General features: G+C 38.1%; 1 long non-coding RNA gene across 1 annotated transcript; it reads right to left on the reverse strand.

The window, feature by feature from the left end:
- Nucleotides 1-7,642: 7,642 nt before the first annotated feature.
- Nucleotides 7,643-8,821, reverse strand: LOC148268811 (uncharacterized). Its single transcript, XR_015816724.1, has 2 exons — nucleotides 8,294-8,821; nucleotides 7,643-7,927 (listed from the first exon to the last, which is right to left on the reverse strand). It is a non-coding gene; the product is annotated as an uncharacterized LOC148268811 (long non-coding RNA).
- Between the last annotated feature and the right edge of the window lie 3,883 nt (nucleotides 8,822-12,704).

Genomic DNA, 12,704 nt, shown 5'->3' on the forward strand with positions numbered 1-12,704 from the left:
TCGACATCTTTGATTGAGTCACGATGCTGAGACCCAGCTTGTATGCGAATGTGCTAGAACATGCTTAATTGGCCAAAGACCTTATCTCGGCCAAACACCAACGCATTGCCCGAGTTTTTACCCAACAACAACCCCAACAGCTTAGGAGGAGATTACCTGATCCACTAAATAACCACCCCAATAAACGAACTAGAGTTGTTCTTCCCCATGTCTTGCCTCCACCTACAATTCAACTTCCCCGATTGAACCAACTCTGTCAGCATTGTGGATGCTCGCATGGTGACCTGTCCTGTTGGCATATCAGTCACGTCTGCTATCGGTTTGGAAGCATCCAATATCTTATTAAAGACTACCCCCAGCGACCAAAAGATGTGGCTAGCCATGTAGCTTAGGGTCGCGTATATCACCTAGATGAACCTGGTGCTCTCCCCACTCCTATTCTCATCCAGGGTATGCTTTCTATCCATGATACTTCTGCCAAAGCTTTGATCGATACAAGTGCTACTCACTCTTTTATTTCCTGTGCATTTACTTGTAATTTTGATTTTATGCCAGAACCTTTAACAGAAACATTGATAGTAGAAACTCCCTCTAGGGGATTATTAGAAGTTCACTGTGTATATAAAGATTGTAAAACAAAAGTTTTAGGAATAAAAATATATGGGAATCTAATACTGTTAGATTTTCTAGGATTTGATGTGATATTAGGAATGGATTGGTTAGAAAAGTATAGAGCAATAATTGATTGTGAATAAAATTTGTAACCTTACAGTCCTCGAAAAAGGACTAAAGTTGTTGTTATTTTTGCTAACAATTGAATAAACAGGAATATGGGTGCTGATCCTATTGTGTGTTCCATACCAATTGCTTGCAACTTTTTAAATATCTTTCCCATCGAACTCCTAGTTTGCCTCCCCCACGAGAAGTGAAGTTCCTAATTAAATTATTGCCCATAACCCAGCCAATCTCAAAGCCCATCTATGTATGAGTCGTGCTAAACTTACGAAGCTAGAAAATTAGATTTTTGAACTTATTACCCATAAATTTATCTGTCTTAGCCATTCTCCTTGGGGCACTCCTATATTTTTTGTGAAAAAAAAGGATGGTTCTCTCAGACTTTGTGTGGATTACTAGGAACTCAACCTAGTGACAGATAAAAGTAAGTACCCCTTAACTCGGATCGATGATCTCTTTGATCAACTGCAATGAGTCACGATCTTCTCTAAGATTGAACTTAGGATGGGGTACCACCAGTTGAGTGTCAAAGAAGAAGATATTCTAAAGATTACTTTTCGATGCAGGTACGGTTTGTATGAGTTTAGGATAATGCTATTTGGGTTAACCAATGCTCCTGCAGCTTTCATGGATCTCATAAATAGAGTTTTTCAGCATGCACTAGATTAGTATATCATGATATTTATTAATGACATCTTAGTGTACTCCAAGAGTCTAGGGAAACATGTAATGCATTTGATTGAAGTATTGGAACCAACTATATGCTAAACTTAGCAAATGCTCCTTCTGGTTAGATAAAGTTTCCTTTCTCAGTCATGTAATTTTGAGTGAAGGAGTTTCCATGGATCCATCCAAGGTTAAAACAGTAGTCAACTTGAATTTGCCCACCAATGTGGCCAACGTACGTAGTTTCCTTGACTTGGCAAGTTACTACTAGTGATTCATCGATGGATTTGCTAAGATTGCTGCTCCATGACCTGACTCATCCGAAAGGGCGTACCATTTATCTGAAACTATGAGTACGCAGAGAGCTTCATGGAATTAAAGTATCATCTTACCTCTGCTCCTATGTTGATTCTCCCTAACAATACAAGAAGATTTCAGGTCTACTGCGATGCATCTCATATTGGCTTGGGATGTGTCTTGATGCAACATGGTAGAGTAGTCACTTATGGGTTCCAATAATTAAAAGCTCATGAACGAAACTGGCCTACCAATGACTTGGAGTTGGTGGCCATTATCTTGTCCTGAAAATATAATGCCATTACCTATTTGGTCAGACTTTTGAGATTTATACTGACTAGAAGACCTTGAAGTACATCTTCTCGCATAGAGAGTTAAATATGAGATAGTGACACTGGATGGATCTCCTGAAGGGCTATGACTACAAGATCATCTATCACCCCTGTAAAGGAAATGTAGTCACCAATGCACTAATTCGAAAGGAGACTGCAGTGTTGGCTCAAACCATGGCCTCTAGTTGGAAATTGATGGATATTATGCAGTCTCTCTGCCTTAGCTACTTCGGTAAAGGCACCTATCTTGCTCAGATCCGAACCCTGCTATATCTCTTAATGAAAATCTAGGACGCTCAGTCCATGGACTCGGAACTCACCAAGAATTTAGGTAACTTCATTTCTAACCAATCTCCTAATTTCAGAATTTTAGATGATGGACTGTTTAGATTTTGGAACCAAATTTTGGTCCCCTTTACTGTAAGGGCGGATACTTTTAAGACTGCTCATGCTTCCAAGCTATCCGTCCATCCCGAGAGTACTAAGATGTACCAGGATTTGAAGTGTCAATACTGGTGGCCGGGAATGAAGAATGATATAGTTAACTGCATCTTTCGATGCCTTACTTGTTAGAAGATTAGGGTAGAACATCAGAGACCCGGTGGTTTGTTATAAGGTCTTCTGATTCCTGAATGAAAATGCGAGCTTTTAACTATGGATTTTGTCACATGATTGCCCAGGACTTGTTCTGGTTGAAATACTATCTATTTCATTATTGACAGAATGACCAAGACCGCCTATTTTCTACCCATTAGAACCATTGACTCCACCAATAAATTAGCTCACCTATATGTTGATGAGATTGTTCGACTTCGTGGTGTTCCCTCATCCATTGTGTTCGACCATGACCCTTGATTTACGTCCCACTTCTAGGACAGCTTCTAGGAAGCTCTGGGTTTGGATTGTACTTCAGCACCACTTATCATCCCCAAAAGGATGGTCAGTCAGAATGTACGGTTCAGACGTTGGAAGACATGTTGTGTGCTTGCATCCTTGACTTTGGCAATAACTGGTATGAGTATCTTCCCTCATATGAATTTACTTATAATAACAGTTATCATTCCAATATCGACATGGCTCTGTATGAAGCATTATATGAAAGGTCTTGTCGTTCTCCCTCTTGTTCGATTGAAGTCGAAAACCAATGCCATTTGGGACCATACTTCATTTAGGAGACCATTGAGAAGGTTGCAATCATTCGCAAGAACTTGGCTACTACCCAGAGCCAGTAGAAGAGTTAGACCGACAATCGTAGGTGACCTTTGAAATTCATCATGGAAGATCAAGTTTTTCTCATGATTTTTCCCTACAAGGAAAAGATGTGATTCAGGAAAATAGGGAAGTTAAGCCCTCATTATGTGGGACCATTTTGAATCGTCAAGTGCATTGAACCTGTGGCATACCGCCTCACTCTATCCCGAGAGTTTATGGGTCTACATGACATCTTTCACGTCTTAATGCAAAAGAGGTACCACCCAGACCTTTCTTATATTATTCCTCGCGATGAAGTGCAGGTACAAGCCAACATGATTTATGAGGAGGTTCCCGTGGAGATTCTTGGGTGGACCAATAAGGTCTTGCACAACAAGACAATTCTCATGGTGAAGGTGCAATGACAGTATCATACCCCGCAAGAAGCAATGTGGGAGTTAGAAAGCGAGATGAGGGAGAAGTATCCGGACCTATTCGAGACAAATTTGGGGACCAAATTTTTTAAAGGTGGGGGCAATGTAACACTCCATCCATTGTTGTGCTTAATTAATTTAGAAAACCCTATTAATTATAATTTAATTGCATTAATTTTATTTATTTTATTTTAGTATAAAAAATGAAAAAAATAAAACTTTGAAAAAAATGGGAGAAGCAAAAAAAATCCTGCAGAAAAATCCCATAAGGAATTGGAGCTGCCCGCCCGGGATGCCTGCGCACAATGTGGATGTCCCATCCACAAGGGCGGCGCGGGGTCAGACCCTTCGCGCGTCCTGTTGGACGCAGGCAGGCTGTCTGCCCATCATCTCGCGTATTGACAGGTACTGCACACTGCGCGCGCGCCATCCGTGCAGCAAGCCTGCACGGATAGGCTCCTGTGCACCTGGGGCTTACGCACCGTAAGCCTGCGCGCCTAATGCCTAACGAACGTAGGCTAGCCCCTGCGTCAGCAGTAGGAGGTCTGTGCACCTGTAGGCTAGCCTAAAGCACTTTGGGCAAGCCACTACCGCCTTAGGCAATGCGTCACCATCACCTCGGGCGGCGCATCCGCCGGTGGAGGAGGCCTTCCTCCCTTGTTTTTTATGTCAAGCATCTTTTTACTCTCTCTCTTCACTAGATTTTGCCACTTGGCACAAATTTGACAATTCTTATTTTCTATAAATAGGCCTTCCCTTCCCATTCTTCCCCACACTTGCATTCTTCCATTTTTCAAGAATTAGAGAGAGAGAAAGAGAGAGATAGAGTGATCTAGGGAGAGAAGGGAAAGAAAAAAAGAATGGTGAAGGAGAAAATATCAAGATTTTGGTAAGGAATTTAATATTTCTTTCAATGTCTTGAGGAGTATTTTTAGATAAAAGAAAATTCATTTAATATAATAATCGTGATTTTGCCTGGTTTGTATGCTTTTGTGTTTGTAGGTCTAATAAGCTAAATTATTCTTATTTTCAAGCATGCCATGTGATTTATAGACACTTTTTGATTCCCATGTAATAAAAATAATATGAAGTCGGTATATTTACCTGAAAAAAGAAAAAAAAAAGTGTAATGAAACATGAATGGCTTGAAGTATGTATTTGTATTGACATGCATAATGCGCTAAGTGTCTCGTTAGGTTTTTTATCTTTGAGGAGTATCAATTCCCTAACCCCATTCGGGGTATCTATTTCTCCCTCTCGATCTGGTTTGAAAAGACATAAGAGAACCGCTCTTTGTGGATGACAGTGTACCCTCTGATGAGAGTGGTGACACAAATATCTATTAGGAGTCATCTTTAGCTAAGTACTGTTATGACTGTAGATATTTGATAGGACCACTATGGTTGGTACAGCCGTGGTCATAGATTGTACTATGGTTTGGCCAACTAAAATTATGCCTGAGCAAATTGCTGTTATCTGTATATAATCTTTTCATTCCACATGGGTAGTTAGAAATCTGTATTTGCCTTCAGAGATAGAAGTCGTAATGATTTCGCGAAGCATGACACGAAAATTTCAGCATTTCATAATTTATTTGATTTTTTCTATTATCTGGCATGATATATGTTTGTTTGATTATATTAACGTACTATTTTTCTAATAAATAAATTGTTTTCATAATGTAATGTAGGTCTACGAAGTAGTTAAATGGTAAGTATTTATGTTAGAATAATTCACTTTTAAACCCTTACGATGTTATTTAAATTATGTTTTCCTTATTAAGAATATAGAACTCATCCTTTCTATGCTCCTCCCCCCAGATGAGAAAGAAAATGACGAACCGCAAGTTGACCTACCCATTAAAGTTTATGAGGATCCCACGGATCCACAACTTGAGTGTATGATTGTTCCCGCACTCTGATGAGTCCAATAGCATAGTGAAAGAAGTGGTCTTCTTTTGTATTTTGACCTTATATTTTGTAGCTACTTTTGGCCTCAATCATATGTATATAATTGGAACTCATATATATTTTTAAGGGATTTGTATTAATTTGTTCCATTGCATAAATTTTATTATGTACTCATTATTCTGATTCTGTATCTGACACCTTTTTGCCTTAATTAGCATTTGGAATGTCATAAAAACTACAGCAAAGACCTTGTAATCATTTGAAAAACTAGGACAACTAATATGCCACAAAAATCATTTTTTTGGGATGTAACAATTAAATTATATGAAATCATATTAGTATTTTTTTGTTTTTTTCTTGATTTTACTAACAAACTACATATATAAATATAAATAAATATATTCTTTGTTTCAAAAAGTTTGAATTTGAGTATATAAAGAATGTATAATTAAATAGTTAATATTATATTTAGATTTAGGAAAAAATAAAAGATTTGAGAATATAATTAAAAGTAATATGTTATATTTGTAGTAGTAGTTTTAAAAACACCACTACAAATTAAACAAAAACTCATCACAGAACTTTTAACGATGAGCTAAAAAAATCACTGCTAAATCCACAAAATATATGCTTCTACATGTCATTGTTTTTGCAAAATTATTATGATGTAATTTATTTTCTCTGTAAAATCTCAAAAACTAGCGGTGAAAAGGAAGCTGCCGCATATCGCTTTTCTCAATGCCTCTATTGATTGGAGAATATAGTGGCTTTATATAGGTCGCAATATTAATGGACCATTCCTTTTTCTATTTATTGATGTATTCTTTATGATTCCCATTATTAAGTTAATAGCGAATTTTTTACATGATGTTCATTAATGAAAATTACTTTTTTTTATAAAAATCTTGAAAGTACTATATGTGAACATTGAACCTGGCCATTAATTATAAAGAGTATTAATATACATTTGATCACTAATAAAAAAATATGAATATTATTTGTGTGTGAAAGGAATAAAGTTGAGAATATATATCTCTATATTTGTTAATTTTTATGTACAATATTTTTCTTGTATGTTCGTTTGTTATAAGTTACAATTAAGTTAAATTTAACAATATAAAACAAAGAAAAAAATTAAATACTCAATTTCATATTTGGAATTAATGAATTTTTCAAACATATAAACGTCAAGAAATCCTATTAGTTTTAAATTTTATGTAGTACATTTAAGTATAACCATAGGTTCATTAAACATATTACCATCTTACATATTCTTCTCATAGGTAGTGTCTTGCACTACACTTCGCAATTAGTCTAATTAGAAAATGAAGCCTGCAAACTGTAATCTAATGGGGATATCAACTTTATGAAGCTTCATGTCGAAAAGGAAAGGAAAGGAAAATTATGATACTGGATTTGAAATTACTGTTCGAAGATCATAATACTTTGAAGAATAGCTAGTTCAAAACGAGAAGATGATGAACAAGAATGTAGAATTTCCAAAAAGTGATGAAAATTAGTAGTGTAGGAAAAGAAAGCTCATCGAGTATGAAAATGGTGAAGGATTTAAAAGATCGAAAGTTATATCTCGTTAATTTACATGTTTTCAATCTTTTCACTTGTGCATTTAATAGATTTCACTAGATCTTTTCGCATGTATTATGCATATGTGATTACAGTGATTAGAGATTCAAAGAAATATCAAGCCTTCATGAAGCAACTTCCATTTCCTAAATAAAATACATAAGGACATCAATTCAAAAGCTAGGGAGAACTCACAAAAGTAACGATAGAAAAATACAATCAAACTCTACATTACCTCACTTACTGTTAAATGAAAATGTGGGATGTGTGAAATCCAGAAAAAAAGTGAAAAGAAATCAATGAAATATATAATTCACCCTAAAAGAGGAGAAGCCATAATATAGGTCATTATAGAATTTAATAAGAAATGTATTTCTTATGATTATCTTGCACTCATTTGGGACACCAATGGTGACCCTATTTACAAAGAATTTTTAAGCCAACCTTGGCGTCATATAAGGATGCTTAATTTAAAATAATTGACTTGTGGTGATTGTGAGCATGTGAAGCCTTTGGCTATATTTAGTTTTTGTACATTTTGCTATTATTTTTACTACCAGTACTTTGAACAGAGGATATTAATAAATAGTCATATAATTCTGTTGTGCTTCGTACTGCATTCCTAGAGCCGTGTCTCAGCAGATATGTGTGCCCAGACAATGTCCCTTGCACGACTGACATGCCCCCATGCTTGTGCTTGTGACTTGTCACGGCACATCAATGCCCTTTCTCACCTGTTTCTGATCATTCATACTCATTTTATCCCTCCAAAAACTCCCTAAACATGAATAAATATCACACTTAACTTTCTAAACCGAATCAAGGCAAAAGTACCAAACAAATATTTGATTAAATAACTTTAAACACAGGTAGTTCATGCATGTAAATTTCTTAGCATTTTAATCATTTTAAACAATGTGTAAAACTCATTAACATCATAGAAACATTGCTCCCATCCTTACCGAAGATCGATTGTGGTTTAGATTCCAAAAAGCAATGGAAAGGATCTTAAGTTTGACGAAGAATACGGTTATAGTAACAGGTGGGAAATGCAGAATTGGTCTACATTTGATTTTGAAAAGAGGAAACTGTAAGGTGCATTGGTATCCAAAGAAAAGAGTAACAAGGCAAGGTCAAGACTTACCATTCGGTGATGGAAGAGCGATCTAGGTGACAAGCTTGCTATGGTGGAGGAGATGGCTGCAGCTCAAGGCTTTTCTCACACTCTTAGGTTCTTTCTCCCTCTCTCTCTAGAATTCTTCTTCTCTTTGTGTGATGGAGGAAAAATAGAAGAATGCAGAGAATAGGAGCTTTAAATAGGTGTCATCGAGGCAATGTGATATGTCGAATCACATGCAAGAGGAAGCAATTATTAATCGACTAAGTGGCTGACTGAGCATGGCTAGTGAACGTCAAGTGGCAATGTGCTATAGTGGAGGTAGATGGGGTCTATCTGAATAGTAGCAGGTCAGTGGAGAATGGATAGGGATTGCCTATGTACATGCAGGTCCTATCGTGCAGGTGGAGGATTTGCCCACAAGGCATGCAAATGCCCATGTGGCATTCCCGTAGAGCTTCTCCGCGAGGCTTGTCCTGGAGGCTTGGCTGCAAGGCTTGGCCATGAGACTTATCTTTGAGGCTTGCATGATTTGAATCCTCTTTTCGGAGGGATGGAGGGTTATAGTTTTATCATAACAATCAATAATCTCATGGTGACCTTCCAGCCAATCCATACCCAAAATTACATTAAAACTAGAAAAATATAAGATTATAAAGTCTACGGTCAACTATTTATCCAAAGCCTTCACCTTACAAGCCCTATATACTACATGGGCTTCTAGTAGTCCTTTACACGACGTCTGTAACATCTCGCTCACCTTCACGTTAAATTTATATCGAGAAACCCTAATTTATTCTGGCCTTAAGGCTACTTGAACTTATTTAAATTTATCTCGAAATTTTATATTATATTTCATAATTTAATTTGTGATTTTAATTTTATTCTAATTTCTTTATTTTTATATTATTTTATTATTTGTTATTTTTTATTTAAAATAACTTTTAGCAGAAAAGATGGAAAAAGGGGTAGAATCTTGGGGGGGAAACACCTGCGGGAAAGAACCGCCCATGCGGGAATCGCATGTTGTGCGTGCACGGCCAACTAGGACGTGCACACTGTGCGCACGTCCCGTCTATGCGGGGCGTGAGCACAATGTGTGCCCGCACACCATCACACGCAGATAGGCCAGTTCACGAATGTCACATCACACACAGACAGGGCCAAGTGTCGAATGCCCTGTGCGCGCGCCGTCCGCACAGTAGGTCTGCGTGGAAAGGCTGCGCATAATGGCATATGCGAGTGGAGGCTAGCCTTGCGCACAGTAGGATAGGCCGGAGTCTGCATGCTAGGCCTGTAGCACGCGACCAGCTTGGGGAAGCACACTGCTGCCTCGAGAAGTGTGCTATCACCCCTTGGGCATCGTGCATTGCTTTATGTGGTGTGCCGCCGTCGCCTTGGGTGGTGAGTCACAACTGATTGGAGGATTCTTCCTTTACTTTTTTACATTGTTGTCATGTTGCATCACATCACTAATTTTTCACTTAATTTTCTCTCTCTTCACTAGATTTTGCCACTTAGTGCAAATCCAACAGTCCTCATTTGCTATAAATAGTGACCCCTTTCTTCCATTTTTCTCATCACTTCCATTTCATTTTTCCATCCTCCAAGAGCTTAGAGAGAAAGGGAGTGATCTAGAGAAAGAAAAAAAGGAGAAGAAGAAAAAAAGTGTAGGAAAGCTCCAAGGTTTTGGTATGGAATTTAATATTTCTTTAAACATCTTAAAGAGCATTTCTATAAATCAAAATTATGAAGTTTTAGATTATGATTTGCATAATTTATGTTTAATTTTTCAAATGAAGTAACCCAATCACTCCCCTTGGGGTGATCCATTGTTATTTATTGAAAAGAAAGATGGCTCCCTCAAACTATGCGTACATTACCGAGAACTCAACCGAGTAAAAATAAAGAGCAAGTATTCCCTACCTTAAATCGATAACCTTTTAGACCAATTGCAAAGAGCCATTGTCTTCTCCACGGTCGACCTTAGATCGGGATACTACCAACTGAGATTCAAAGAAGAAAATATTCTGAAGACCACTTTTCAATGTAGATATGGCCTGTACGAGTTCAAAGTGATGTTGTTCGGGTTAACTAATGCCCCTGCTGCCTTTATGGATATCATGAACAGGGTTTTCTGGCATGTACTGGGTCAGTACATCATCGTATTCATTATTAACATTCTAGTGTACTCCAAGAGCCCAGAGGAACGTGCAGTCCACTTATTTAAAGTGCTGGGGACACTTCATCGGAACTAGCTGTTTGCTAAACTTAGCAAATGCTCATTTTTATTAGATCGAGTTTCCTTTCTTGGTCATGTGATTTTAAGTGAAAGAGTTTTTGTAGATCCAGCCAAGGTTGAAATGGTGGTCAACTAGAACCCACCAACCAATGCAGTAGAGGTACGTAGTTTTCTTAGCTTGGCAGGCTATTACTGGTGATTCATCGATAGATTTTTTAAGATTGCTGCTCCGTTTACTCAACTCACTCGAAAGGGCGTACCTTTTATCTGGGATTACAAATGTGGTGAAAGCTTTACAGAATTAAAGCATCGTCTTACCTTTGCTCCAGCGTTGATCTTCCCCGATAACACTAGAAGATTTCAGGTCTACTACGATGCATCTCATATTAGCTTGGGATGTGTTTTGATGTAGCATTATAGAGTGTTTGCTTATGGATCCAAACAGTTGAAACTCTATGGGCTAAGCTATCTTACTCACAACCTAGAGTTAGTGTCCATCATCTTTGCCTTGAAGATATGGTGTCATTACCTGTTTGGTCAAACATTTGAAATTTACACTGATCACAAAAGTTTAAAGTACATATTCTCACAGAGGGAGTTGAACATGAGATAGAGACACTGGATGGACCTCCTAGAGGACTACAACTGCAAGATCATTTACCACCCTGGTATAATAAATGTAGTCGCTGATGCACTGAGCCGAAACGAGTATGCAGTGTTAGCAGAAACCATGGCCTCCAGTTAGAAGTTAGTAGATACTATGTAGACACTCCGCCTCAGCTACTATGGCAATGGTACCTATCTCGCTCAGATCTGAGCTTTACCTTATCTTTTTCTGAAGATCTTGGAAGCTCAGTCCACAGACCAATAAATCACCAAAAATGTGAGTCAGTTCTCTTCTAACAATTTTCCTTATTTTAAACTCTCAGATGATGGGTTGTGTAGATTTTGGGACCGGATTTGGGTCCCTATCACTGTCAAGACCGATGTTCTCAAGGCTGCCCATTATTCCAAACTGTCCATCCATCTCGGGAGTACCAAGATGTACTGGGAATTGAAACATCAATATTGGTGGCCATAAATGAAGAAGGACATTGTCGACTACATCTTCCAATGCCTTACTTGCCAGTGAGTCAAGCAGAACACCAAAAATCCGGCAGTTTGTTATAGGGCCTCCCAATTCTAGAATGAAAATGGGAGCATGTATCCATGGATTTTATCACCAGACTACCCAGGACCTATTCTGGTCGTAATGCTATTTGGGTCATTGTTGACAGACTAACCAAGACCCCTCACTTCTTGCCCATCAGAACCACTGACTCCACTAGCAAATTTGTCTGCCCCTATGTCAATGAGATTGTTCGTCTCCATGATGTTCCCTCATCCATTGTATCCGATCAAGCCCCTTGATTCACCTCCCACTTTTAGAACAACTTTCAAGAAGTACTTGGATCTGGATTGTACTTCAGTACTGCTTATCATCTCCAAATTGATGGCCAATCTGAATACACTATCCAAACATTGGAAGACATGTTGTGCACTTGCGTCCTTGATTTTGGCGATAATTGGTATGAATATCTTCCCCTGTGTGAATTTACTTATAATACAGTTATCATTCCAACACCGATATGGCTCCACATGAAGCCCTATACAGTAGGCCCTTCCGTTCTCCCACTTACTAGAGCAAAGTCGAAAACCAGCGTCATTTAGAACCAGATTTCATCCATAAATTATTGAGAAGGTTGAGATCATCCGTAGGAACTTGACTACTGCCCAGAATCACCAAAAGAGTTATTCTAATAATCATAGAAGACCCTTGGAATTCACCGTTAGAGACCAAGTTTTCCTTGTGATTTTTTCCTACAGGGGAAAAATATAGTTTGGGAAGAGAAAAAATTGAGTCCTCGTTATGTGGGACCTTTTCGGATCATGAAGAGTATTGGACCTATGGCGTACCGCCTTACTCTACCTCAAGAGTTTGTAGGTCTACATGATGTTTTTCATGTCTCCATGCTTAAAAGGTACCACCCTGATCCTTCTCATATCATTCCTCACGATGAGGCACAGGTAAAAACCAATATGACTTATGAGGAACTCCCCATGGAAATTCTTGGTTGGATCGATAAAGTTTTACGCAACAAGACGATTCCATGGTGAAGGTGCAAAGACAGCACCATACTCCAGAAGAGACAACCT

The sequence above is a fragment of the Carica papaya genome, chromosome 2 (assembly GCF_054855325.1).
Source record: "Carica papaya isolate Zhongbai chromosome 2, ASM5485532v1, whole genome shotgun sequence".
Lineage (NCBI taxonomy): Eukaryota > Viridiplantae > Streptophyta > Magnoliopsida > Brassicales > Caricaceae > Carica > Carica papaya.